The following is a 27,964-nucleotide window of genomic DNA, read 5'->3' as shown; positions in this document are numbered from 1 at the left end:
GTCTACCCCAAGGAATAACAAAACCAAAGCCTCAGAGACTGGGTGTACTTCCCAGGTCTCCAAAGCAGACTGGCTCCAACCACTTCTACTTTCCAAAAGTTTAGCTAATGACACTGGCCTAGTCAGGAAGAATGGGCTTTTTAAATCAATGCCAGATGTGAAAATATCTGAAATCAACCTCCTCAATAATTCTGTAGATAACGATAAATGGAGAGCAAAACTGGATTTAAGGCTAATTATTTCTTGCCTCTGAAAAAAATTATCTTCTCTGGAAAGTTATGTTCATTTCAACCCATTCTCTTCTAGTGCTCTTCAAGGACCCTTAACCCACAGAGCCCTATTTCCCCATTTGTGTGAATAATAAATATTCTTCTACAGTTTACATGAAACCTATACAGTGAAAACCTGGCAGAAGAAAGGGAGAGGTCAAAGGTGAGTAAAAGAGATGTAAGATAGAAGCAAAAATGGAATAAACTTTCAGTGAAGATATTTAACTCATTTGCTGTAGGAAAAATTAGAGCACAGTGAAGTAGAAATAAATTTCATAACCCAACAAAAGTTTCACAAAGGGTCATTCTCTAAAGTATGGCTATCAAATATGTTGCTTATAATAACCCTGAATCAGCTTAAACTATAACTGGGAAATACTGAACAAAATAAATGCAAATACAACAAAAAAAATTGGTAATGTTAATGTGTAGTTTTCCAAGTCAAAATAGGACCCACAGGAATCATTTTATATGCTTTAGAAGCCCCTTGAAAAATTCTTATCTTGGTTTAGTATGAAAAATAAACCTGGATTTCTAGCCAGGACAAAACGGAAGTAGAATATCCAGCTAATTTGTACCCACTTCAGCAAAAACCTAAAATTCAGACCAGGTCAAATAATGATCAAGAAATTTAAAGAAAAACTATAGCAACTGCCTTCATCTATCTCAGCACTGCACTAAAAGTCAGCCAGACAACTATGGACTATTAGAAAGGAGACTAATAGCAAATCTAGTACCAGAAATACCTCTCTAAAAGGCAATAAAAGTGCAGGCTCCCAGTGAAAACACCAATAGGTGAGAAATATTCATTGCCTACCAGGATGACTATCCAGATTATCAAAAGGAGAAGGTCTCTGAGAAAGCCCAAGGGATACCTAAACTAGGAAGAGCAAAAACAGTGAAAAAAAAAAAAAAACTTTAGACCAAGGGTGGATAGGTGGCTTGGTGGATTGGGAGTCAGGCCTAAAAATGGAAGGTGGGTTCAAATCTGGTCTCAGATACTTCCGAGTTATGTGACTGTGGGAAAGTAATTTAACCTTCACCTTCTAGCCCATACCACTCTTGTGCCTTGGAACCAAAACACTACTATATGGGTTTAAAAAAAAAGGAAAAGAAAACTATAGACCTGTGATGGCAAAGAAATGACACGTGCCCTGGCATGATGGAGGGGACTGCTTAGATTGCCCCCTTCTTGGCGCCTGAGGATATTTTTCACATGCCCCAACCTCTGTCAAAACACTTTGTTCCCCCACTGTCTGGGGTAATGTAGGGGGCTCACAGGAACTTGAAGGTGCAGTCTGGGCACACGATCTCTAAAAGGTTTGCCAATGCTGCTACATTCCAATGTCCCTAATGAATATCGTTGCAAAATTTTTAAACAAAATACTAGAAAGATTACAGAAGTATATAACAAAGACCATTTACTATGACCAGGTAGGAATTATACCAGAAATGTAGTGCTGGTTCAATATTAGGAAAACTATCAGCATAATTGCTCATATGAATAAGAAACACAGAAATCACATGATTCTCAAGAGATCCAAAAAAAATTTGGATAAAATACAATACCCATGCCTATTAAAAACATTAGATCTTTGGATCTTGAGTTTATTGAATACAAGGTTACTATTGTCATTAACTACTATGTGTTGATTATGCAACCAATTCCATCCATCCACTACTCTTATTTCTTGGCCAGTACCAGTTTGTTTTGATGATTACCATTTTATAGTATAATTTGAGATCTGGTGCGACTAGGCCTTTTTTATTATTAAAAATCAATTCCCTTGATATTCTTAATTTTGGGGGGTTTTTTCCAGGTAAACTTTTTTATAGTTTTTTTTCTAGCTCCATGAAATAATTTTTGGGTAGTTTGATATGGCACTGAACAGGTAAGTTAATTTAGGAAAGATTAAAATTTTTATTATTTTGGCTCAGACTACCCATGAACAAATGATGTTCATTTAGGGCATGATTGTTTAGGTCTGATTTTGTGTGAACAGTGTTTTATAATTGTATTCATATAGTTGTTGGGTTTGTTTTGGTAGGTATACTTCTAGGTCTTTTTTTATTATATGATTAAAAAATATCATTATGAAATGAAGAGTCAAGGTTTCATATACCATCCTTTGAGCTCTGCTGCATATACAGAAAAGTTCTTTTTTTTTTTAATTAAAGTTCAGCATTTTTTTTAAAACCCTTACCTTCCGTCTTGGAGTCAATACTGTGTATTGGCTCCAAGGCAGAAGAGTGGTAAGGGCTAGGCAATGGGGGTCAAGTGACTTGCCCAGGGTTACACAGCTGGGAAGTGTCTGAGGCCAGATTTGAACCTAGGACCTCCTGTCTCTAGGGCTGGTTCTCAATCCACTGAGCTTACCCAGCTGCCCCCTAAAGTTCAGCATATTAAAAAAAAATGAAAATGAAAATGTAAGAAATTCAGGCTAATTAACTCCACAATGGGGAAACTATTAAAATATAAGACTTAAGTAATTACAAAGTCCAGGAGTCAATCATTAGAATGGGAAGTCCCATTCAAAACAAATGTGAAATGTATAAAATATCTGGAAGTCAATGTATCATTGTTCATTTAATACTCACGTCGAGACAATTATGCAACCCTTTAAAAAGAATTTTTTTAAACAAAAAACATTTCATGATGATAGTTGAGATATGCCAATATAATAAAAACGACAATGACAATTAAATCAAAATACATATTTAGTGCTATGCCACTTAATCTATTTTTAAGACCTATACAAAATCATATGTTCGGGGTGCGGAGATCTAACAAACAAAAGATCTAGCATATCAAGAGAAATAATAAAAAGGTTAGAGTAAAGAAGGAATGCTACTTTTATACCACATGCTTCACTATAAAGCAGTATGCATCAAAACAATTTGGTATTATTTTAAAAATAGAATAGTTCAACTGAATGAAACAGAGAAGAATAAATGAACTCAAGAATTCAGTGTTCAATAAATCTAAAATATAAATTAAGTACAAAATAAATTTTATCATATAAATATACCAAAAGCTAATATTTATATAATGTATTCTACTTATATTATTCCATTTGATCCTTACAGCAATCCAGTGAGGATGAATGCAGTATTTGACAAGAATTATAGGATAACTAGAAAGCAATATGGTGGAGAGCACTTTACACTATATTCCAGAATCAATAAAAAAAATGACCTAAATATTATAGAACATACTATTTCTTTTTAAACCCTTACTATGGGTTTACTATGGGTTAAACCCAATACTATGTATTGGCTCCAAGACAGAAGAGTGGTAAGGGCTAGGCAATGGGGGTCAAGTGACTTGCCCAGGGTCACACAGCTGGGAAGTGTCTGAGGCCAGATTTGAACTTAGAACTCCCATCTCTAGGCCTGGCTCTCAATCCACTGAGCCACACAGCTGCCCCCAGAACATACTATTTTTAAAAAAAAACTTAGAAAAGGGGTAGATGTGAGAGGCTAGAGAGTGAATTTTTAATGAATAAGGAATAGAGACATTTACAAGACACAAAATATAGTATTTATTACATGAGATTAAATAGCTTTTATATGAACAAAATTAATGTAAATATGATAACAGGAAAAACAGTAGCCTAGAAAAAATATCTATATGTCAAATATTTCTAAAAAGCATCTGAAATCCTATATATAAAGACAAATGATAGAACTAAATAAGGTCAAAAGGCCTTCTCAATTAGATAAATGGCTAAAGAAAAAGAACAAACAGTACTACAAAGAAGACTATTAACAATTAGTTGGTGAGTCAAGCATTTATTAAGTATTTACATCTGAAAGAATACTAGAAAAATGAATCAAAATAATACTGAACTTTCATTTCAAACCCATTGGGTTGAAAAAGATATCAAAAAATAGGAATAGTTGATGTTGCAGAGCTTGTGGAAAGATTATACACTGAAGGTAGATATCTGAATTGAGGAAAGAAGGTGAAGATGTCCATATCTCAAAACCATATAATCAAAATCATAAAATCTGACTATGAGGTGGACCTCAAATACCATGCCTTCCACTCAATATCTAAAACCTAACCACAATATGAAATATTCATTAAATATTCATCCTCTGAGACCTCTGTTGTGATAAGGATTTCATTTAGTTTTCATTAAGAGCAGGTTTAGGTCAGAGAAAGGGTTTTTTCCACATTTACGTTGTCCCCTTTAAGAGAGAGAGCTGGTTTCTGGCCCTTTAAGGGAGCAGTGTAAAACCCCAGGAAGACAGTTAGGACTCCATGTTCTCTGGCAGTCAAAGGGAACAGGAGTGCTGGTTTGAGTTCTCGCTCTGATAATTGGAGTTACAGAAGATAATGAGGTTGAAGAAGAAAACTTTTATAATCAAGAGTCTAGTGATTGAGGGTTTTCGCGTCTCAGCACTCTTGAGAGAAGAGGTCTAGCTTTGAAGTCTATTTCTCAACAGGAACTAGAGGTGGAGCCAGAGAGCTGTCTGTGGGAACTGACAGACAGAGAGGTCTTTGGAGTTGAGTGAAAGAGGAGCTGCATTCAGTTTCTCAAGAAAGTGATATTTTGAGTTTTAAAAATTATTGTAAGAATATAGAGATTCGATTTTAGCTTAGGATAAGATAGTAAGAGAAATTATCTTTTGGGTAGTCAGTAAGTGTAGTTCAGTGCAGGTCCACCTTCGTGGACAAGAAGAAGCTCTGAGAGAAGTTAGTTTTGGGGGGTTTATTTAGATATTAGAATAAGATTAATAGATTTCATATACTATCCCTAACTTCTAGTTTCTATCCTCCTTCCTTTTTCTACCTCAACCAGTAGTAAATTCAGTTGGATTAAACTGCTCCTGGCCATCCATCCACTGCCTGAAATTCAGTTTAACTTCTGATAGTTTTAGCTGATTATAATTCGTCATTATCATTTTGTTATTAATATTTAATACTAGACTAGATTAGTTATACTTACAACAGCCTGGCCCCCTTTAGTTACCAACCAGCCATCAATAATCAATAACACCATTTGGATCAATAATAGTTATAATGCCTCCTATTCCAATTTTGGCCAATTTTAATTGGTTTGTATCCTAATAAATGGTTGTACTGCTGAGGAAAAGCATATCTAAGAATTCTCAAATTCTATTGATTTCCTTAATTTTTGGTTAGATTCATCTATTTCTGAGATAGGAAAGTTAAGGTCCTCCACGAATATAGTTTTACTGTCTATTTCTAGTTATAACTCATTTAACTTTTCCTTTAAACATTTTAATGTTACATTTTGGTGCATATGTTTATTATTGATATTATTTTATTGTATCATGGTACCTTTTAATAAGATGTAGGTTCCTTGCTTGTTATTTGTTGGTCATGTCTGACTCTTCATGATGACATCTGGGGTTTTCTTGGCAAATATACAGGAGCAATTTGCCAAAACTGGGACATATAGGGTTAAGAGACTTGCCAAGGGTCACACAACTAGTAACTGCAGTCAGATTTGAACTCAAGAAGATAAATCTTATAACAAAATTCATTTGGAAAAACAAAAAATCAAGAATAACAAGGTAATGAATGCAAAAAAATGTGAAGTACGAGATCTTAAACTGTACAATAAAGCAGTATACATCAAAGTAATGAAGGGGTGTTCATCGATTGGGGAATGGCTGAACAAATTGTGGCATCTGATGGTGATAGGGATATTATTGTGCTCAAAGGGATAATGAACTGGAGGATTTCTATGTGAACTGGAAAGACCTCCAGGAATTGATGCAGAGTGAAAGGAACAGAACCAGGAGAACACTGTACACAGAGACACACACATTATGGCACAATTGAATATAATGGACTTTTATACCAGCAGCAATGTGATGATCCAGGACCATCCAGAGGAATTTGTGAGAAAGAATGCTATCCACATGCAGAGAAAGAATTGTAGAACCAGAAATGCATTAGAAAAATATGTGCTTGACCATGTAGTACAATAGGGATGTGATTAGTGTTTTGATGTTAAAGGGTCACTTAATAATTTTTTTCTAAAACCTTTCTTGCTTAGAAACAACTCTAAGGAGTAGGAGTCAAGATGGTGGCCTAGAAGGAGCAGAAGAGTTCAGACCTCTGAATACCCTTCCTAACTGATCACAAACTGAATGCTCCTAGGAGACTGAAAAACAAACTTAACAACAAGACAGAGTCAAGGAACCCTAGTTTTGGACTTAATTCAATAGGTATGCCCCCCCCCCCCAAAAGCTGGAATCTGAGAACACTCAGGTTTAAGGGGAAGACAGAAGGAAGGTCCCAGGACCCATGTCCCCTCCCACCCAGAGTGTTGAGACTCCAGTGGCAGCGGGAACTTCTGGGTGGGCAAAGGTGCTGGTCTGGAGGGTGTACCTTGCGAGCAGGGCTGTGCCAAGTCTGGAGCGTCCAACACAGATGGTGGGGAAGGAGCTAGAGAGAGAGAGCACAGACCTGGCAGACAGGCGAGAGCTGTGGAGATCCTCCATATTTGCAACAGCCTTCCAGGAAGTTTTGGACTCAGAGCACACCCAGCTCAACTAAGCTGAACTTAATCCCATCAAAAGTCTCCAGAACTCAGGGAAGCCCAGGCCCCACACCCATCCTCATTGACTGCTGGACTTTAAGCCAATCAAAAGCCTCCAGAGGACAGGGAAGCTCAAACCCCAACAAACCTCCACCAGAGACTACACCAAGAGATCTCCTGTTAAAGCTCTAAGAGGGGAGACTGACAGAAGCCCCCAAAACAAAAAAAAAATGAGAGGAGCAAGAGCACAGACAAATACGGGGAGTAAAGAAGAAGGAAATTTGAGCAAACAACAAAAAAATAAAAACTACAATAGACAGCTTCTACTTAGGAAATGGAACAGAGAGTGAGAGATCAGCAAACGATAAATCAGAAATCCCAGCGAATTGGATACAGGCTATGGAAGAACTCAAAACAAAAGAGAGGCTGAAGACAATTGGGAAAAGAACTTTAAAATTAAGATAAGTCATCTGGAAACAGAGGCACTTGAACTAAAATGAGAAAATAGTGTCTTGAAAGCCAAAATCAACCAGCTGGAAAATGAGGCAAAGGAGATGAAAGATGAGGTAAAGAGGATGAAAGATGACCTTCAAAGAAAATCAGACCAGAAGGAAAAGGATGACCAACAATCCAGGGATGAAATCCAGTCTTTAAGAACCAGAATACAACAACTAGAATTAAGTGACCTCACAAGGCAGCAGGACACTATAAAACAAAATGAAAAGAATGTAAAAATTGAGGAAAAAAAGGAGAATCTTATTCACAAAACAGCTGATTTAGAAAATCGTTCAAAAAGAGACAATTTAAGAATCATTGGTTAACCAGAAGAGCATGACAAAAGAAAAAGCCTGGACATAATACTACAGGAAATTATTCAGGAAAACTGCCCCGATAACCTAGAACAAGAAGGGAAGGTGGAGACTGAAAGAATCCACAGATCACCTCCTGTATTTAATCCCCAACTGACAACACCCAGGAATGTTATAGCTAAATTCAAAAACTATCAGACCAAAGAAAAGATATTACTAGCTGCCAAGAAGCCATTCAGATACCAAGGAAACACAGTGAGGATAACACAGGATCTGGCTGCATCCACATAGAAGGACCAAAAGGCATGGAATATGATATTCCTGAAAGCAAGAGAACTAGGTCTACAACCAAGAATCAAATACCCAACAAAACTGACCATATTCTCACAGGGGGAAGTATGGTCATTCAACACAATAGAAGAATTCCAAGCATTCGTAAAAAGACCATACTTGAACAGAAAATTTGATGTCTAAGCACAGAACTCAAGAGATTCATCAAAAGGTTACTGAGATGGGAATTCATTTCCCTCAAAGATGGCACTTGCAGACAGAAGATGCAGATGACTACAACCTTCAGAAGTTTACTTGAGAAGATTCTTCAACGGCAGTTTGATCCTATGTTTCCTCATCTAAACAAAGATTCACAAATTCTCCCTAATCAAACTAATGTCTGATTTAGATGACTAACAAAATGTCTAGTAATCTGGCTGGATCTCCCCAGAAGAGACACAGGGACGATCTGAAAGAGGTGACTATTATTGTAATGATCCAGCAAACGTCTTGTAAAGTTTGCTTCTTGACACAAGGGACACTTAAGTCTGGGATGCCCCGTGGAACTTGCATCTCCTTGGTAAGGCTCTGTGTTGTCAGATGTCAGATGTCTCCCTCCCATTGCTATTTCCTACTGAATCTTGAGAGATCTGAACGTTTGGAATGATGGAGGACATGCCATGCTCGTCCTGATACTTCTTATAAGACTTGTAATGAAGTTTCAGGTGATAAAATTTGATCAGTTTTGCACAGCATCTGCAGCTACCAGACAACTTCCTCCCGGTGTTTTTAATGTCTGAGGCCCGCTCTGGACATGCTGGCTCTCTTCTTGTTACATCTCCTCGACAGAGGGGGCAGAGTACTCCACTCTCCCCTAGCAGTCAGGATACATTTTCTACAAAAACCCTGCTGATAGGCTGCGGTCCGCACTGGGGTCTTGAATTCCTCCTGACAGACTGGGCAGTAGAAGTTGTCTGCGGTGTAGGCTGTTGTGGTGGAGAGCATCTCAGCCATGGTGCAAGGCTGGCAGGAGGCTATGATGGCGGCAGTGGCGACAGCCCGGCCTGGCTCCCTGTGTGCGGGGAGTAGAGGGGGGGATAGGAAGGGAAGCGATGGTAGCAGCATCAGGAAGGGGGGTTGGGGGAAGAGCTACATATATTTTTCATACAATACATTCATGCTATCGTCAATTTATGTCTTTCCTAAGCTTATTCTATACCTCTTTCACATTGTGAGTTGCTTTCTGCCATCATTTAACTTCACCTCTATAAGGTATTCTGTCCCGTTATAAACTGAAGCATCCACCTACATCATTAACTTGTCATCTTTACACATTGTCTTATCCTATTCACTTTGAGTCCATTTTCTTCACAGTAAAAATTCATACACCATTTGTGTTTGCCCCAAATTGCATTCTGACAAATTGCATTTGAATACATGTTTACAACCATAAATGAAGTGGTACACTTCACAAATGAGTTCAAACACCTAGAATTTCAAATATTGGAACCGTAATTTATCAATAAAAGAGAGAAATAAAGAAAAAAAAAACAATTCTAAGACAGAAGGGCAAGGACTATGTAAATGGAGTTAAGTAACATGCCTAGGATCACACAGCTAGGAAGCACCTGAAGCCAAATTTTAACCCAAGCCCTCCTGACTACAGGTCTGGTGCTACCGAGCTACTCCCTCCATAACATTTTCTTGAAATAAGATGTCTAGGTTTTTTTTTTCTGATCATAACTTTCACATTGTCCAATAATTCTTAAATTCTCATTCCTCAATTTGATTCCCAAGTCAGTCATATTTCAATGAAATATTTTACATTTTCTTCATTTTTTCATTCTTTTGATTTGTTTTATTGATTCATGCTGTCTCAAAGACCCATTAGCTTCTAATTGCTCAATTATAATTTTTAAGGAATTACTTTCTTCATTGAGCTTTTATGCCTCCTTTTTCATTTGGTCAATACTATAGATAACTTCCTTATAACATTAAATTTTTAAAAATAAGTTGCTTCATTTTGCTCAACTTTTTTCCCTTTCTCCTTTATTTTCTATTATAAGGGAAGGCTTTCTGTGAAGATGTAAAAGATGAATATAATGGGGAAATGTTATATATAAAAATTTTATTGAAAAAAAATCTCAGGTGTACAAAGGATGAGATATTTGACTAACATGGAAATCACTAAGTTCCATAGCTAAACCGATAGATAGGAATACATGGAATTCTAAAAGCCACAACTTTCAATAACGTGAAGTTGAACCTAGAGATACACCAAATCCTCAGACTGACTGGGTAGTGTTGTTTTGAGAGATAGCATACTATAATGGATAGGACACCATAAGTGCAGTCATGAAAAGCTGGGTTCAAATTCTTCCTAAGACACTATTAAGAGAGTTTTTTTTAATTAGTTTCTCCTTTTTTTATATTTAGGAGGAAAAGGAGCAATAATATTTTTCAGTAGGATACCCTAATGTGCCATTTGACAGTTGGTGACAGTTAGAAGGGTGTGGTTGACTGTGAGAAGTGGTGTAAGTTGGAGACCATTGGAAAGTGCTTTTTATGTCTCTGTGTCTCCTGGGGAGAGGAGTGTGTGTGGCTTACTCCCTCTGGAACCGTTGGAGACAGAAAACTGAATTAAGGCCTTAATAGCCTTATTGATTATTGGTTAACTTAGGTAGATAATGTTGGTTATATTATCAGATAGAAAGAGTAGTGAGAGTAGGTGAAGCCTTTGGCCTAGCAGAAAATATTGCCCTCTGAGGTAGAGAAATGTAGTATTTTCAAGAAACGTTTATTTAGGACTGGGATCTGGGGTATAGGTACAAGCTATTATAAGATTACTTTCACTTTCCTATTTTCACTTTCCTATCTGTATTTCCTAATAATAAATTGTTTTGTGTTTAATAAACTGTGCAATGGCTTTTGTTCAAACTTCTCCCCCCCCTCAAAACAAATATTAAGTGTGTGATTTTGTGTAACTAAGCTACTAACATCTCTAGACCTCAGTTTCCTCATCTATTAGGGAGCAGGATGAACCTGAAGGCCTCTGAGGTCCCTTCAACTGACTTCTTCAATGTGATGGAGTAGGAAAACCAGACCTGGATAAAGCTATATGGAGTTACCAATCAAACTATGGCCTTATTCTTTATAAAAAATATTTCAAACTAGTCAGGAACAATTTGATTTCACATGGAAAGAAGTTAATATTTGAGCCTTCAATCATATTACTACAGTGTTAAAGGCAGAAACTTGAAAGAAGTACTATTTCTAAAAGCACTTATATCTATTACTATCCTATACAGCTAAGGAAGTGATACCAATGACATGTGAAGGGCACTGTCCACTGTGAAGGGCAACAAACTTAGTAAAATACAAACATAAAAGGAAAAAGAGTATAGATCTCTTATGAGAGAACAGCCCTAGAATTATTTCTGATATATTTAATGAGACTTGCTCACTGTATCTCAACTCTGAAATGCTGGTTAATTCAATGAAAAGCAGAGAATAACCATTTTGTCTCCCTGAATACTATACTATAATATATATATATATATATATATATATATATATATATATATATATATATATATGTAATATAATAATAGCTATAACCCTTAGTTGAAGCAAAACATTAAAGGTACTAGTCTAGGATCTCCCCTGAATGGCTGGTAACTTACCCTGTTTTATCCTCAATTTTCCCACCAAGAAAACGGCAAGAATAATTCTTAACAATTATATATACTAGGACATGGTGAAGATTTGAAGGTGATATCTATGAAAGGAATGTCACCAGAGTAAATTATAGACTTCCAATCAAAAGTAAAGTGATTTTTTATATTTTGTTCCCTGAAAAGTAAACAAAACTTATAAAAGAAGGAGCAAGTAACTAAAATGACTTTCCTACAAATAAGCCTCCTCTTTAGCTATATTTAAACAAACATCTAGGAATGTTCTGATGATATCAGCCTAAAAGCACTTTAAATTCAATTTGCCATGACTGTTAAAATTAGAAAACTGGTCACATTTCTACCTTCATGTATATTAGAAATAAGAATATTAGAATAAGAAGTCCGGATATAGAATAATGTCCAGAATATTTGCGATAATAAGCCCTGATGTATGCTTACAACATTCCAGTAAATACGACTTCCAAACATTCCTTTTCCATCTAACCAAAACACACACACACACACACACACACACACAACCATATGCTACTACTATAATTCACAGCTTAAGAAAGTGCTATTTTTACACATAGGCACAGAAAAGCATAGATCAATGGATCAATGAAAAAAGTAGGGTGAGTAGGTTCATTATGGAGCAATCTGGAGCCAGATTTTGTTTTTGGAATCACAGCATTCTTGTGGAAGTAGACCATGCTTACAGCTAATAATCAAGAGCTAAAAATGATCAATTGAACATTTGTGTGTGTGTCTGTGTGTGTGTGTTTTAAACACTGGAAAAAAATGAATTAACTTCAGGGCTGACCTCTGAATGTGAATAAATTTTTATAGTTATAGGGACTTCCGGGTAATCATGGCTGCAATCTAGACGCCACACGCTTCCTCTCCCCAGCACCGAACGAAATAGACTACATCAAAGGAGCATAAAATCACCTTTGGAGGAACAGAAGTCCTCCCCAGTACCCCACAGAGGCAAAGGTACGTGGGGCTTGAACATTTCCACACTAAAATAAGAAGGAAAAGCTTGCACAGAAAAGTGAACTGAGCCGCCCTTCCCCCACCCCACCTCCCCCACTAAACCAGAGTGAGCTACCTGAGCGCTCACCAGGACAGCGAGTGAGTGGGGAGCGTCTCTGTCTGGGGGGGGGGCACTCCAGGGTCCTTGGGATCTGGGGACTGCCAGGAAAAAACGTCTCAGGGCGGTTTCACTGGAGAATCCATCGGAGCTGTTCTTGGGGCAGGCTGTGCTGAACACCATGATTATCTGGGCGGAGCTGAAGACCTGGGCAGTGTGGCTGTGATCAGGGACCCAGCACTCTAACAAACCTTGGAGGCTGGGAAGAACTAGTCTGAAGCAACCTAAATTCACAGAAAAACCACACATATAACCCAGATCTCAGACCAAAAAGGAAAGGGGAATAAAACCACCAAAGGGATGGCTCACATGGCCCAAAATCAAGCCTCCAGGAAGAAAGGGAAAAAAGTGACTATTGAAAACTTTTATGGTGGAAGTACCCAAGGAAAAGAGGAGAATGAGGAGGAAATCCAAAAAAATTCAGAACACGCCTCCCAAAATGGAAACTATCAACAAGCTCTGGAAGATCTCAAACTGGAACTTATCCAAAAGATGGAAGCCTGGAAAGAAAAATGGGAGAAAGAGATCAGCTGTCTGACAGATAAGAATGCTCAATTGGAAAAAGAACTCGAAGCATCCAATAGAAGGGCAGACAAGGCTGAAAAGCAAAACCAGTCCCTAATGACCAGAATTAAGCACCTCGAATAAAGTGAGATGATAAAACAGCAAGAATCAATAAAGCAAACCCAAAAAATTAATGAATTAGAAGAAAACATAAAATATCTCACTGAGAAGGTCACGGACCTGGAAAACAGGGGGAGACGAGAAAATCTCGGAATTATCGGTCTCCCAGAAAAACCAGAGGTAAATAACAAATTGGATATTATTCTACAGGAGATTATAAAAGAAAATTGCCCTCACGTTCTGGAGCAAGGGGGCAAAATAGAAATAGAAAGGATTCATAGAACACCTTCTATACTAAACCCCCAAAAGACAACCCCTAGGAATGTAATTGCCAAATTCAAGAGCTTCCAAGTAAAGGAGAAAATCCTGCAAGAAGCCAAGAAGAAGAGCTTTAGATATAAGGGGGCTCCCATAAGGATCACACAGGACTTAGTGGCTAACACTCTAAGAGACCGCAAAGCATGGAACATGATATTTAGAAAGGCAAGAGAGCTGGGTCTCCAACCAAGAATCAACTACCCAGCAAAACTGACTATATACTTCCAGGGGAAAGTATGGGCATTCAACAAAATAGAAGATTTCCAAGCATTGGCTAAGAAAAGACCAGAGCTCTGTGGAAAGTTCAATATCCAAGCACAGAAAGCAAGAGAAACATGAAAAGGTAAATATGAAAGAAAGGGAAAAGGAGATAAATCTTATCTTTTTCTTTAAGTCAAACGCTCTTCTATAAGGACTACATTTACATCAAATTATATATATCAATATGTGGGGAAAATGTTTTGTGTAACTCTCATAAATTGTATCATCATAAGAGTAGTTAGAAGAAACATGCATAGGGAAAGATTGGGGCATTAAGAAGATTTGGGGAAAGTTGGGGCAAAGAAAGGAAAAGGGAGGGGGGAACCGCGATAATACTAAGATTAACTTCAAGAAATAGGGGGGGAATCAATAGAATAAACTTTCCCATATAAAGATACACATGGGAAGGGGAGGGGAAGAACTCTCATATGAGAAGGAGAGGAAGAGAGCGTGAAGTGGAATTACTTAAACCTTACTCTCAGTGAAATCAAATCTGAGAGGGAAGAACATCTAGATCCAGTGGGATCCTGAATTCTATCTTATCCATTAGGGCAAGAAAGAAAGGAAACCCAAGGAGGGGGAGGGGGGAGGGAGTACAAAAAGGGAGGGAAGGAGAGGGGGGAGGGGAAGGGAGCATAAAAAGGGAGGGGCTAGAAAGGGAAGCATCTCAAGGGAGGGGACTAGGGGGACTGACCTAAAGTAAATCACTGGTTCAAAAGGAGAAAGCTAAAGAAGAAAGGTCAGAACTAGGGGAAGATATCAAAATGCCAGCGAATCCACAAATAACAATCATAACTTTGAACGTGAATGGGATGAACTCACCCATAAAACGTAGACAAATAGCAGATTGGATTAGAACCCAAAACCCTACCATATGTTGTCTTCAAGAAACACATATGAGACGGGTTGACACTCACAAGGTTAGAATTAAAGGTTGGAGTAAGACCTTTTGGGCCTCAACCGATAGAAAGAAGGCAGGAGTTGCAATCATGATATCTGACAAAGCCAAAGTACAAATAGACCTGATCAAAAGGGACAGGGAAGGTAAATATATACTGCTAAAAGGAAGTATAGACAATGAGGAAATATCACTAATCAACATGTATGCACCAAATGGTATAGCATCCAAATTTTTAATAGAGAAACTAGGAGAATTGATGGAGGAAATAGACAGTAAAACCATATTAGTGGGAGACTTGAACCAACCACTATCAAATTTAGATAAATCAAACCAAAAAATTAACAAGAAAGAGGTAAAAGAGGTGAATGAAATCTTAGAAAAATTAGAGTTAATAGACATATGGAGAAAAATAAATAGGGACAAAAAAGAATATACCTTCTTTTCAGCACCACATGGCACATTCACAAAAATAGATCATACACTAGGTCATAGAAACATGGCACTCAAATGCCGAAAAGCAGAAATAATAAATGCAACCTTTTCAGATCATAAAGCAATAAAAATATTGATTGGCAAGGGTACATGGAGACCCAAATCAAAAATTAATTGGAAATTAAATAACATGATACTCCAAAATCAGATAGTTAGAGAAGAAATCATAGAAACAATTAGCAATTTTGTTGAAGAAAATGACAATGGCGAAACATCCTTTCAAACCTTATGGGATGCAGCCAAGGCAGTACTTAGAGGAAAATTCATATCCCTGAGTGCATATATTAACAAATTAGGGAGGACAGAGACCAAGGAATTAGAAATGCAAATCAAAAAACTTGGGAATGAATAAATTAAAAACCCCCAGAAGAAAACCATACTAGAGATCCTAAAAATTAAGGGAGAAATTAATAAAATCGAAAGTGACAGAACTATTGAGCTAATAAACAAGACTAGAAGTTGGTACTTTGAAAAAACAGACAAAATAGACAAAGTACTGGTTAATTTAATTAAAAAAAGGAAAAAAGAAAGGCAAATTAACAGCATCAAGGATGAAAAGGGGGATCTCACCTCCAATGAAGAGGAAATTAAGGCAATCATTAAAAACTACTTTGCCCAACTATATGGCAATAAATATACCAACCTAGGTGATATGGATGAATATTTACAAAAATATAAATTGCCTAGACTAACAGAAGAAGAAATAGTTTTCTTAAATAATCCCATATCAGAAAAAGAAATCCAACAGGCCATCAAAGAACTTCCTAAGAAAAAATCCCCAGGGCCTGATGGATTCACCAGCGAATTCTATCAAACATTCAGAGAACAGTTAATCCCAATACTATACAAACTATTTGACATAATAAGCAAAGAGGGAGTTCTACCAAACTCCTTTTATGACACAAGCATGGTACTGATTCCAAAACCAGGCAGGCCAAAAACAGAGAAAGAAAATTATAGACCAATCTCCCTAATGAATATAGATGCAAAAATCTTAAATAGGATACTAGCAAAAAGACTACAGCAAGTGATTAGAAGGGTCATCCACCATGATCAAGTAGGATTTATACCAGGGATGCAGGGCTGGTTCAACATTAGGAAAACTATCCACATAATTGACCACATCAACAAGCAAACCAACAAAAACAACATGATTATCTCAATAGATGCAGAAAAAGCCTTTGATAAAATACAACACCCATTCCTACTAAAAACACTAGAAAGCATAGGAATAGAAGGGTCATTCCTAAAAATAATAAACAGTATATATCTAAAACCATCAGCTAATATCATCTGCAATGGGGATAAACTAAATCCATTCCCATTAAGATCAGGAGTGAAACAAGGATGCCCATTATCACCTCTATTATTTGACATTGTATTAGAAACACTAGCAGTAGCAATTAGAGAAGAAAAAGAAATTGAAGGCATCAAACTAGGCAAGGAGGAGAACAAATTATCGCTCTTTGCAGATGACATGATGGTCTACTTAAAGAATCCTAGAGATTCAACCAAAAAGCTAATCGAAATAATCAACAACTTTAGTAAAGTTGCAGGATACAAAATAAACCCACATAAGTCATCAGCCTTTCTATATAATTCCAACACAGCTCAGCAGCAAGAACTAGAAAGAGAAATCCCATTCAAAATCACCTTAGACAAAATAAAATACTTAGGAATCTATCTCCCGAGACAAACACAGGATCTATATGAACACAACTACAAAACACTTTCCACACAACTAAAACTAGACTTGAACAATTGGAAGAACATTAACTGCTCATGGGTAGGACGAGCCAATATAATAAAAATGACCATCCTACCCAAACTCATCTATCTATTTAGTGCCATACCCATGGAACTTCCAAAAATTTTTTTTACTGATTTAGAAAAAACCATAACAAAGTTCATTTGGAAGAACAAAAGATCAAGGATATCCAGGGAAATAATGAAAAAAATACAAAGGAAGGGGGTCTTGCAGTCCCAGATCTCAGACTATATTACAAAGCAGCGGTCATCAAAACAATTTGGTACTGGCTAAGAGACAGAAAGGAGGATCAGTGGAATAGATGGGGGCAAGCAACCTCAGCAGGACAGTATATGACAAACCCAAAGATCCCAGCTTTTGGGACAAAAATCCACTATTTCATAAAAACTGCTGGGAAAATTGGAGGACAGTGTGGGAAAGATTAGGCTTAGATCAACACCTCACACCCTACACCAAGATAAATTCAAAATGGGTGAATGACTTGAACATAAAGAAGGAAACTATAAGAAAATTAGGCGAACACAGAATAGTATACATGTCAGACCTTTGGGAAGGGAAATACTTCAAAACCAAGCAAGAATTAGAAAGAGTTACGAAATGCAAAATAAATAATCTGGATTACATCAAATTAAAAAGTTTTTGTACAAACAAAAGCAATGTAACTAAAATCAGAAGGGTAGCAACAAATTGGGAAACAATCTTCATAAAAACCTCTGACAAAGGTTTAATTACTAAAATTTATAAAGAACTAAATCAATTGTTCAAAAAATCAAGCCATTCTCCAATTGACAAATGGGCAAGAGACATGAACAGGCAGTTCTCAGCCAAAGAAATCAAAACTATTAATAAGCACATGAAAAAGTGCTCTATATCTCTTATAATCAGAGAGATGCAAATCAAAACAACTCTGAGGTATCACCTCACACCTAGCAGATTGGCTAACATGACAGCTATGCAAAGTAATGAATGCTGGAGGGGATGTGGCAAAGTGGGGACATTAATTCATTGCTGGTGGAGTTGTGAAGTGATCCAACCATTCTGGAGGGCAATTTGGAACTATGTCCAAAGGGCGATAAAAGATTGTTTGCCCTTTGATCCAGCCATAGCACTGCTGGGCTTGTACCCCAAAGAGATAATGGACAAAAAGACTTGTACAAGAATATTCATAGCTGCGCTCTTTGTGATGGCCAAAAATTGGAAAATGAGGGGATGCCCATCAATTGGGGAATGGCTGAACAAATTGTGGTATATGTTGGTGATGGAATACTATTGTGCTCAAAGGAATAATGAACTGGAGAAATTCCATGGAGACTGGAACAACCTCCACGAAGTGATGCAGAGCGAAAGGAGCAGAACCAGGAAAACATTATACACAGAGACTGATACATTGTGGTACAATCGAAGGTGATAAACTTCTCCATTAGTATCAATGCAATTTCCCTGAACAATCTGCAGGGATCTAAAAAAAAAAATGCTACCCACAAGCAGAGGATAAACTGTGGGAGTAAAAACACCGATGAAAAACAACTGCTTGACTACAGGGTTGGAGGAGATAAGACTGAGGAGAGACTCTAAATGAACACTATAATGCAAATTCCAACAACAGGGAAATGGGTTCGAGTCAAGAAGACATGTGATAACCAGTGGAATCATGCGTCGGCTATGGGAGAGGGAAAGGCGGGGGGGGGGGGGGGAAGGGGGAGGGGAGGAAAAGAAAACAATCTTTGTTTCCAATGAACAATGTATGAAAACGACCAAATAAAATAATGTTTAAATTAAAAAAAAATAAAAATCTATTTCTTATATTAAAAAAAAATTTTTATAGTTATACTCTGAACCCAAAATAATTTCAGCCCTACTAATGTAGCAAAATGGAGGGCTGAGTACAATCAGATTAGACCTGCACTTTGATAATGTTCAGTCAGCATTTACCTGGATTTAATGAACATAAATTTCTAATACCTTATAACAAAGTCAATATACTGTGTAGATCCTTAAAATTATAGGAAAAATTACCTGTTATGGTTTCTATTGTATTTTTATTTTTAAAAATCCTTCTGCATGTTGCCCATCAATCATTGAATATAGATTTTTTTTATGACAAAGAAGACTATACAGTGCTGCATTTATGAATAAAGAATATCTATATAACTTCAGATGCTGGTGAAAGTGACAATACAATACTAACAATTTGCTAACTTAGCAAGTTATTCTAAGAGTAGCAATATGGTTCCCCTAGAGCCTTCGTCTTCTTGAACAAAATAGAGAGTATATGGATTAACGTTTAGCTGTCTGGACACGTATATTTGAATTCTGGCTCCACTAACTTACTAATAGACATGGGGAACATTAAAACTGGTGTGACAGACTCTTTTCTCCTTAAGGAATGAAGAAATGGATTCACTTTCCAGAAATTAACTACAATGGTTTTATTCCATCTGGGATCCTTTTAAAGAAATAGTGATGGAATATGTACTAAAGGGGATGCTCAACATACTGTAAAATGGTGGCAAATATGCTGTGCTAGCAGAACACTCGTTTGTCACAATGTGAAAGTACCTGATGGTCTTGGCCAAGTTCTCTTAATCTCACTGTGTCTCAGGTATGAGAGGAGCAGATTCAAGGAGCTACCATGTCTCTTCCAGTTCTAAGTTTATGATGATCCTAAATCTATTGTTCCATGATATTTCTTTCTATAGGAGATTATGAAAATTCAATTTAGAGGACTAGGAAGTATTTTTAGATACTTAGAATCAATTAAACTCCCTACTAATTGAGGTTGTAATAGCTTTACTAAAGAAGAGACTTGGGTATTGCTCTAAAAATGATGCTGGACAAGCATTTATGTATTTATTTATATGCTTAATTTACTTATTTATTTCTATTAAGCCCTTGCCTTCCATCTTAGAATCAATACTATGTAGTGTTTCTAAGGCAGAAGAGTGGTAAGGGCTAGGCAAGGAGGGTTAAGTGATGTGCCCAGAGTCACATAGCTAAGAAGTGTCTGAAGCCAGATATGAACCCAGGACCTCCCATCTCAAGGCCTGGCTCTTAATACACTGAGCCACCCAGCTTCCCCATACACAAGTATTTATTAAGTGCCTACTATGTGCCAGAGATGAAACGATACAGGGTATGGTAACTTACTTCCAGATAAATCTTTTTTAAATAAAATGAAAAGCTGACCTGACATGCAAATGAAAATAATAGCTATGAAGCCATCAACATATGTAGGCTTGGTACATACCACTACAGAAAATAACCCAGCACTTACTAACTCACATCTAGAAATACTTCTTTATTCTAGAAACAGTGATAGAAAAAAACCCTCTTTGGCATGGTTTGCTCTTGCCTTTTCCTTCCCCATATCTCTTGAACTTTTTGTCATAAATTCTGTTGCCTAAAACAGTGGACACCATAGAGGGCACAGCTGATGGACTGAAGACTCCCCTGGCACGAACTCCATTAACTCACCGCTTGACTACAGCAAATGTTCATGGGTTTTTCTGCACCTCATCCAAACCTAGACTCTGCTGTTCTCCCAGGAATACATTTCAAAATCTAACAATGGCAAAGCAATTTGCTTCTAAATAATTTTTAAAAATAAGGTTGATATGATCATTCCATTTCATACACTAACACTTACTTAATAGGCAAAAAATGAGAATATTTGAAGAGCCCATGAATTGAAGAAAGTTGGTTGCTCAAACTGTAAAATCGATTTTTATTGAGTAAAGTAATATAGGAAGAGTGGTTTGGGATAAAGACACAGCTGACGGAGACTTCCAGGTAAACATGGCTGCAATCTAGACGCGACTTGCTTCCCCTCCCCGGCACCGAAAGAAATAGACTCAAAAGAGCATATAAATCACCTTTGGAAGACCGGAGGGACTTCCAGTACCCCACAGAAACAAAGGTACGTGGGGTTTGAACATTTCCACACTATAAGGAGGAGGAAAAGCTTGCACAAAAACGTGAACTGAGTCGTTCCCCCCCCCCCCCCACTAAACCAGAGTAGGCTATCAGAGAGCTCACTGGTACAGTGAGTGAGTGAGGAGCGTCTCTGTCTGAGGGGGGCACACCAGGGTCCTTGGGATCTAAAGACTGCAAGGAAACAACCTCTCAGGGTGGTTTCATGGGAGAATCCTGAGCTGAGCACAGGGGGCTGCGGAACTGAACTCCGGGGTGGTTGCGCTGAGCACCTGGGCAGAGCTGAACACCTGGGCGGGCTGCGCTGATCACCTGGGTGGTTGGGCTGAACACAGGGGCCCTGCGCTCTAAGAAACCTTGGAGGCTGGGAAGAACTAGTCTGAGGCAACCTAAATTCACAGAAAACCTGCCCATATCACGCAGACCCCAGACCAAAAAAAGAAAGTGGAATAAAACCACCAAAGGAATGGCTCACATGTCCCAAAATCAAGCCTCCAAGAAGAAAGGGGGGGGGGGGGGAAGTAACTATTGAAAACTTTTATGGAGGGAGTACCCAAGGAAAAGAAGAGAATGAGGATGAAATCCAAACAAAATCAGAACATGCCTCCCAAAAAGAAACTATCCACAAGCTCTGGAAGATCTCAAACTGGAGCTTATCCAAAAGATGGAAACCTTTTGGGAAAAAAAATGGGAGAAAGAGATCAGCAGTCTGATAGACAAGACTTCACAATTGAAAAAGGAGCTGGAAGCATCTAATAGAAGGGCAGACAAAGCTGAAAAGCAAAACCAGTCCCTAATGACCAAAATTAAGCAAATGGAAGAAAGGGAGATTACAAAACAGCAAGAATCAATAAAGCAAACCCAAAAAATTAATGAATTAGAAGAAAACATGAAATATCTCACTGAAAAGGTCACAGACTTGGAAAATAGAGGAAGAAGAGACAACATCAGAATTATTGGTCTCCCCGAAAAACCAGAGATAAACAAAAACATCGCTGCTATTCTACAGGAGATTATAGAAGAAAATTGCCCACACATTCTGGAGCAAGGGGGCAAAATAGAAATAGAAAGGGTTTCTAGAACACCCTCTATACTAAATCCCCAAAAGACAACCCCTAGGAATGTAATTGCCAAATTCAAGAGTTTCCAAGAAAAGGAGAAAATCCTGCAAGAAGCCAAGAAGAAGAGCTTCAGATATAAGGGGGCTCCCATAAGGATCACACAGGACTTAGCGGCTAACACACTAAGAGACCGCAAAGCATGGAACATGATATTTAGAAAGGCAAGAGAGCTGGGTCTCCAACCAAGAATCAACTACCCAGCAAAACTGACTATATACTTCCAGGGGAAAGTATGGGCATTCAACAAAATAGAAGATTTCCAAGCATTGGCTAAGAAAAGACCAGAGCTCTGTGGAAAGTTCAATATCCAAGCACAGAAAGCAAGAGAAACATGAAAAGGTAAATATGAAAGAAAAGGAAAAGGAGATAAATCTTATCTTTTTCTTTAAGTCAAACTCTCTTCTATAAGGACTACATTTATATCAAATTATATATATTAATATATGGGGGAAATGTATTGTGTAACTCTCAAAAATTGTATGCATCATAAGAGTAGTTAGAAGAATCATGCATAGGAAAATATTGGGGCATTAAGAAGAGGGGGGAATCGTCTATAATACTAACATTTACTTCAAGAAATGGGGGGGGGAGCTAAATAGAAAAATCTTTCCCATACAAAGATACACACGGGAAGGGGAGGGGAAGAACTCTCATATGAGAAGGAGAGGAAGAGAGCGTGAAGTAGAATTACTTAAACCTTACTCTCACTTAAATCAAATCTGAGAGGGAAGAACATCTAGATCCAGTGGGATCCTGAATTCTATCTTATCCAACAGGGTAAGAAATAAAGGAAAATCAAGGAGGGGGAGGGGAGAGGGAGTATAAAAAAGGAGGGAAGGAGAAGGGGGAGGGGAAGGGAGCATAAAAAGGGAGGGGCTAGAAAGGGAAGCATATCAATGGAGGAGACTAGGGGGACTGACCTAAAGTAAATCACTGGTTCAAAAGGATATAGCTAAAGAAGAAAGGTCAGAACTAGGGGAAGATAGCAAAATGCCAGGGAATCCAGAAGTGACAATCATAACTTTGAACGTGAATGGGATGAACTCACCCATAAAATGTAGACAAATAGCAGATTGGATTAGAACCCAAATGCTTACCATATGCTGTCTTCAAGAAACACATATGAGGTGGGTTGATTCTCACAAGGTTAGAATTAAAGGATGGAGTAAGACCTTTTGGGCCTCAACCGATAGAAAGAAGGCAGGAGTTGCAATCATGATATCTGACAAAGCCAAAATAAAAATAGCCTGATCAAAAGGGATAGGGAAGGTAAATATATTCTGTTAAAAGGGAGTATAGACAATGAGGAAATATCACTAATCAACATGTATGCACCAAATGGTATATATAGCATCCAAATTTTTAATGGAGAAAGTAGGAGAATTGAAGGAGGAAATAGACAGTAAAACCATATTAGTGGGAGACTTGAACCAACCACTATCAAATTTAGAAATAATCAAATGAAAAAATAAATAAGAAATAGGTAAAAGAGGTGAATGAAATCTTGGAAAAATTAGAGTTAATAGGCATATGGAGAAAAAGAAATAGGGACAACAAGGAATACACCTTCTTCTCAGCGCCACATGGCACATTCACAAAAATAGATCATACACTAGGTCACAGAAACATGGCACTCAAATGCCGAAAAGCAGAAATAATAAATGCAACCTTTTCAGATCATAAAGCAATAAAAATATTGATCAGAAAGGATACATGGAGAGCCAAATCAAAAATTAATTGGAAATTAAACAATATGATACTCCAAAATCAGTTAGTTAGAGAAGAAATCATAGAAACAATTAACAATTTCATTGAGGAAAATGACAATGGTGAGACATCCTTTCAAACCTTATGGGATGCAGCCAAAGCAGTACTTAGAGGAAAATTCATATCCCTGAGTGCATATATTAACAAATTAGGGAGGACAGAGATCAATGAATTGGAAAAGGAAATCAAAAAACTTGAGAACGAACAAATTAAAACCCCCCCAGAAGAAAACCAAAGCAGAGATCCTAAAAATTAAGGGAGAAATTAATAAAATCGAAAGTGATAGAACTATTGAGCTAATAAACAAGACTAGAAGCTGGTACTTTGAAAAAACAGACAAAATAGACAAAGTATTGGTCAATCTAATTAAAAAAAGGAACGAAGAAAGGCAAATTAACAGCATCAAGGATGAAAAGGGGGACCTCACCTCCAACGAAGAGGAAATTAAGGCAATCATTAAAAACTACTTTGCCCAACTACATGGCAATAAATATACCAACCTAGGTGATATGGATGAATATCTACAAAAATATAAATTGCCTAGACTAACAGAAGAAGAAATAGATTTCTTAAATAATCCCATATCAGAAACAGAAATCCAACAGGCCATCAAAGAACTTCCTAAGGAAAAAATCCCCAGGGCCTGATGGATTCACCAGGGAATTCTATCAAACATTCAAAGAACAACTAACCCCAATACTATACAAATTATTTGACATAATAAGCAAAGAGGGAGTTCTACCAAATTCCTTTTATGACACAAACATGGTACTAATTCCAAAGCCAGGCAGGCCAAAAACAGAGAAAGAAAAAGAATATAGATGCAAAAATCTTAAATAGGATACTAGCAAAAAGACTCCAGCAAGTGATCAGAAGAGTCATTCACCATGATCAAGTTGGATTTATACCAGGGATGCAGGGCTGGTTCAATATTAGGAAAACCATCCACATAATTGACCACATCAACAAGCAAACCAACAAAAATAACATGATTATTTCAATAGACGCAGAAAAAGCCTTTGATAAAATACAACACCCATTCCTATTAAAAACACTAGAAAGCATAGGAATAGAAGGGTCGTTACTAAAAATAATAAACTGTATCTAAAACCATCACCGAATATCATCTGCAATGGGGATAAACTAGATGCATTCCCATTACGATCAGGAGTGAAACAAGGATGCCCATTATCACCTCTATTATTTGACATTGTACTAGAAACACTAGCAGTAGCAATTAGAGAAGATAAAGAAATTGAAGGCATTAAAATCGGCAATGAGGAGACCAAGTTATCACTCTTTGCGGATGACATAATGGTCTACTTAAAGAATCCTAGAGATTTAACCAAAAAGCTAATCGAAATAATCAACAACATTAGCAAAGTTGCAGGATACAAAATAAACCCACATAAGTCATCAGCATTTCTATATATTTCCAACACAGCTCAGCAGCAAGAACTAGAAAGAGAAATCCCATTCAAAATTACCTTAGACAAAATACAATACTTAGGAATCTATCTCCCGAGACAAACACAGGAACTTTATGAACACAACTACAAAACACTCTCCACACAACTAAAACTAGACTTGAACAATTGGAAAAACATTAACTGCTAATGGGTAGGACAAGCCAATATAATAAAAATGACCATCCTACCCAAACTCACCTATCTATTTAGTGCCATACCCATGGAACTTCCAAAAAAATTTTTTACTGATCTAAAAAAAACCATAACAAAGTTCATTTGGAAGAACAAAGGATCAAGGATATTCAGGAAAATAATGAAAAAAAATACAAAGGAAGGGGGCCTTGCAGTCCCAGATCTCAGACTATATTATAAAGCAGTGGTCATCAAAACAATTTGGTACTGGCTAAGATACAGAAAGGAGGATCAGTGGAATAGACTCAGGGTAAGTGACCTAAGCAAGACAGTATACGACAAACCCAAAGATCCCAGCTTTTGGGACAAAAATCCACTATTTCATAAAAACTGCTGGGAAAATTGGAGGACAGTGTGGGAAAGATTAGGTTTAGATCAACACCTCACACCCTACAATAAGATAAATTCAAAATGGGTGAATGACTTGAACATAAAGAAGGAAACTATGAGAAAATTAGGCGAACACAGAATAGTATATATGTCAGACCTTTGGGAAGGGAGAGGCTTTAAAACCAAGCAAGACTTAGAAAGAGTCACAAAATGCAAAATAAATAATCTGGAATACATCAAATTAAAAAGTTTTTGTACAAACAAAACCAATGTAACTAAAATCAGAAGGGAAGCAACAAATTGGGAAACAATCTTCATAAAAACCTCTGACAAAGGTTTAATTACTCAAATTTACAAAGAGCTACATCAATTGTACAAAAAAATCAAGCCATTCTCCAATTGATAAATGGGCAAGGGACATGAACAGGCAGTTCTCAGCCAAAGAAATCAAAACTATTAATAAGCATATGAAAAAGTGTTCTACATCTCTTATAGTCAGAGAGTTGCAAATCAAAACAACTCTGAGGTATCACCTCACACCTAGCAGATTGGCTAACATGACAGCTATGCAAAGTAATGAATGCTGGAGGGGATGTGGCAAAGTAGGGACATTAATTCATTGCTGGTGGAGTTGTGAAGTGATCCAACCATTCTGGAGGGCAATTTGGAACTATGTCCAAAGGGCGATAAAAGATTGTCTGCCCTTTGATCCAGCTATAGCATTGCTGGGTTTGTACCCCAAAGAGACAATAAGTAAAAAGACTTGTACAAGAATATTCATAGCTGCACTCTTTGTGGTGGCCAAAAATTGGAAAATGAGGGGATGCCCCTCAATTGGGGAATGGCTGAACAAATTGTGGTATATGTTGGTGATGGAATACTATTGTGCTCAAAGGAATAATAAAGTAGAGGAATTCCATGGAGACTGGAATGATCTCTAAGAAGTGATGCAGAGCGAAAGGAGCAGAACCAAGAAAACATTATACACAGAGACTGATACACTGTGGTACAATCGAAGGTAATGGACTTACTTCTCCATTAGTGTCATTGCAATGTCCCTGAACAATCTGCAGGGATCTAAAAAACATTATCCACAAGAAGAGGATAAATTATGAGAGTAAAAACACCGAGGAAAAGCAACTGCTTGACTAAAGGGGGGAAGGGGATACGACTGAGGAGAGACTCTAAATGAACACTCTAATGCAAATACTAACAACATGGAAACGGGTTAGAACCAAGAACACATGTGATACCCAGTGGAATTGTACTTCAGCTCTGGGAGAGGTGGTGGGAAGGGGAGGGGGGAGGAAAAGAAAATGATCTTTGTTTCCAATGAATAATGTTTGGAAATGACCAAATAAAATAATGTTTACAGTGAAAAAAAAAAAGATACAGCTGACTCCTCTAGTAAGAGCTAAAGTTTTTAGGGGAAAGATGGAAACAAACAATACTAGTGCAGTATTACTCAGTCCTTTAGGTTATTTAGGGGAACAACATTCCTTTTTTCCAGCAAAAAAGAAATTTGTGAGCTGAATGACATCATGCCTTGAATGAAACAGCTTGGGCTCAAAGTTCACCCAAAGGCCAACAATGATAAACCCTCAGCTGAAGCCAAACTTCAATATATTTTTGGTATTCATTAAAAACAGAATTTATATACCAGCCATATAAGAAAGAGGTCTAACCAAACTCTGTTTCTGATCAGAATATAATTTGGATCTGAGTAAGAAATTGTGCTTTGGAATTTAGTTTCTCACTAGAGAAGGCATGTAGAAGCTTATCTAGTAGGGGAATTGGAGGAAGCGGGAGATTAATAATAAAAAAATATACCTTAACAATCTGAACAAGTTATTATTAAAATTTTACTTACATTAAAAAAATCCCAAACCTTATTCTGCATATTAGGTAAATGGAGTTGCACTTTCCCAATGAACTCTAGATGGAATTTGTTATTTATGAAAGTTTGAAAAATTTTGTTCAATGGAACATGCCTGGGTTTCAGAAACAGGGAACCACCAGGGATATTATCTAGGTAAGGCTGTGAATCCATGCCTGTTCTTGCTTGGCAACATTTAGGGTACTAGTAAATAGAAAT

General features: G+C 37.3%; 1 protein-coding gene and 1 pseudogene across 1 annotated transcript in view; both read right to left on the bottom strand.

Annotated features, from left to right (window-relative positions):
* BCAS3 (BCAS3 microtubule associated cell migration factor) overlaps positions 1-27,964 on the bottom strand; it is a 957,541-nt gene that overhangs the window by 363,898 nt on the left and 565,679 nt on the right. The gene's annotated exons all lie outside the window — the stretch shown is intronic.
* LOC130456837 (E3 ubiquitin-protein ligase RNF138-like) lies at positions 4,006-11,387 on the bottom strand (annotated as a pseudogene).

This window comes from Monodelphis domestica, chromosome 2 (genome assembly GCF_027887165.1).
Source record: "Monodelphis domestica isolate mMonDom1 chromosome 2, mMonDom1.pri, whole genome shotgun sequence".
Classification (NCBI taxonomy): domain Eukaryota; kingdom Metazoa; phylum Chordata; class Mammalia; order Didelphimorphia; family Didelphidae; genus Monodelphis; species Monodelphis domestica.
The sequence above is the reverse complement of the archived record's forward strand: the minus strand, read 5'-3'. Positions and strand labels throughout refer to the sequence as shown.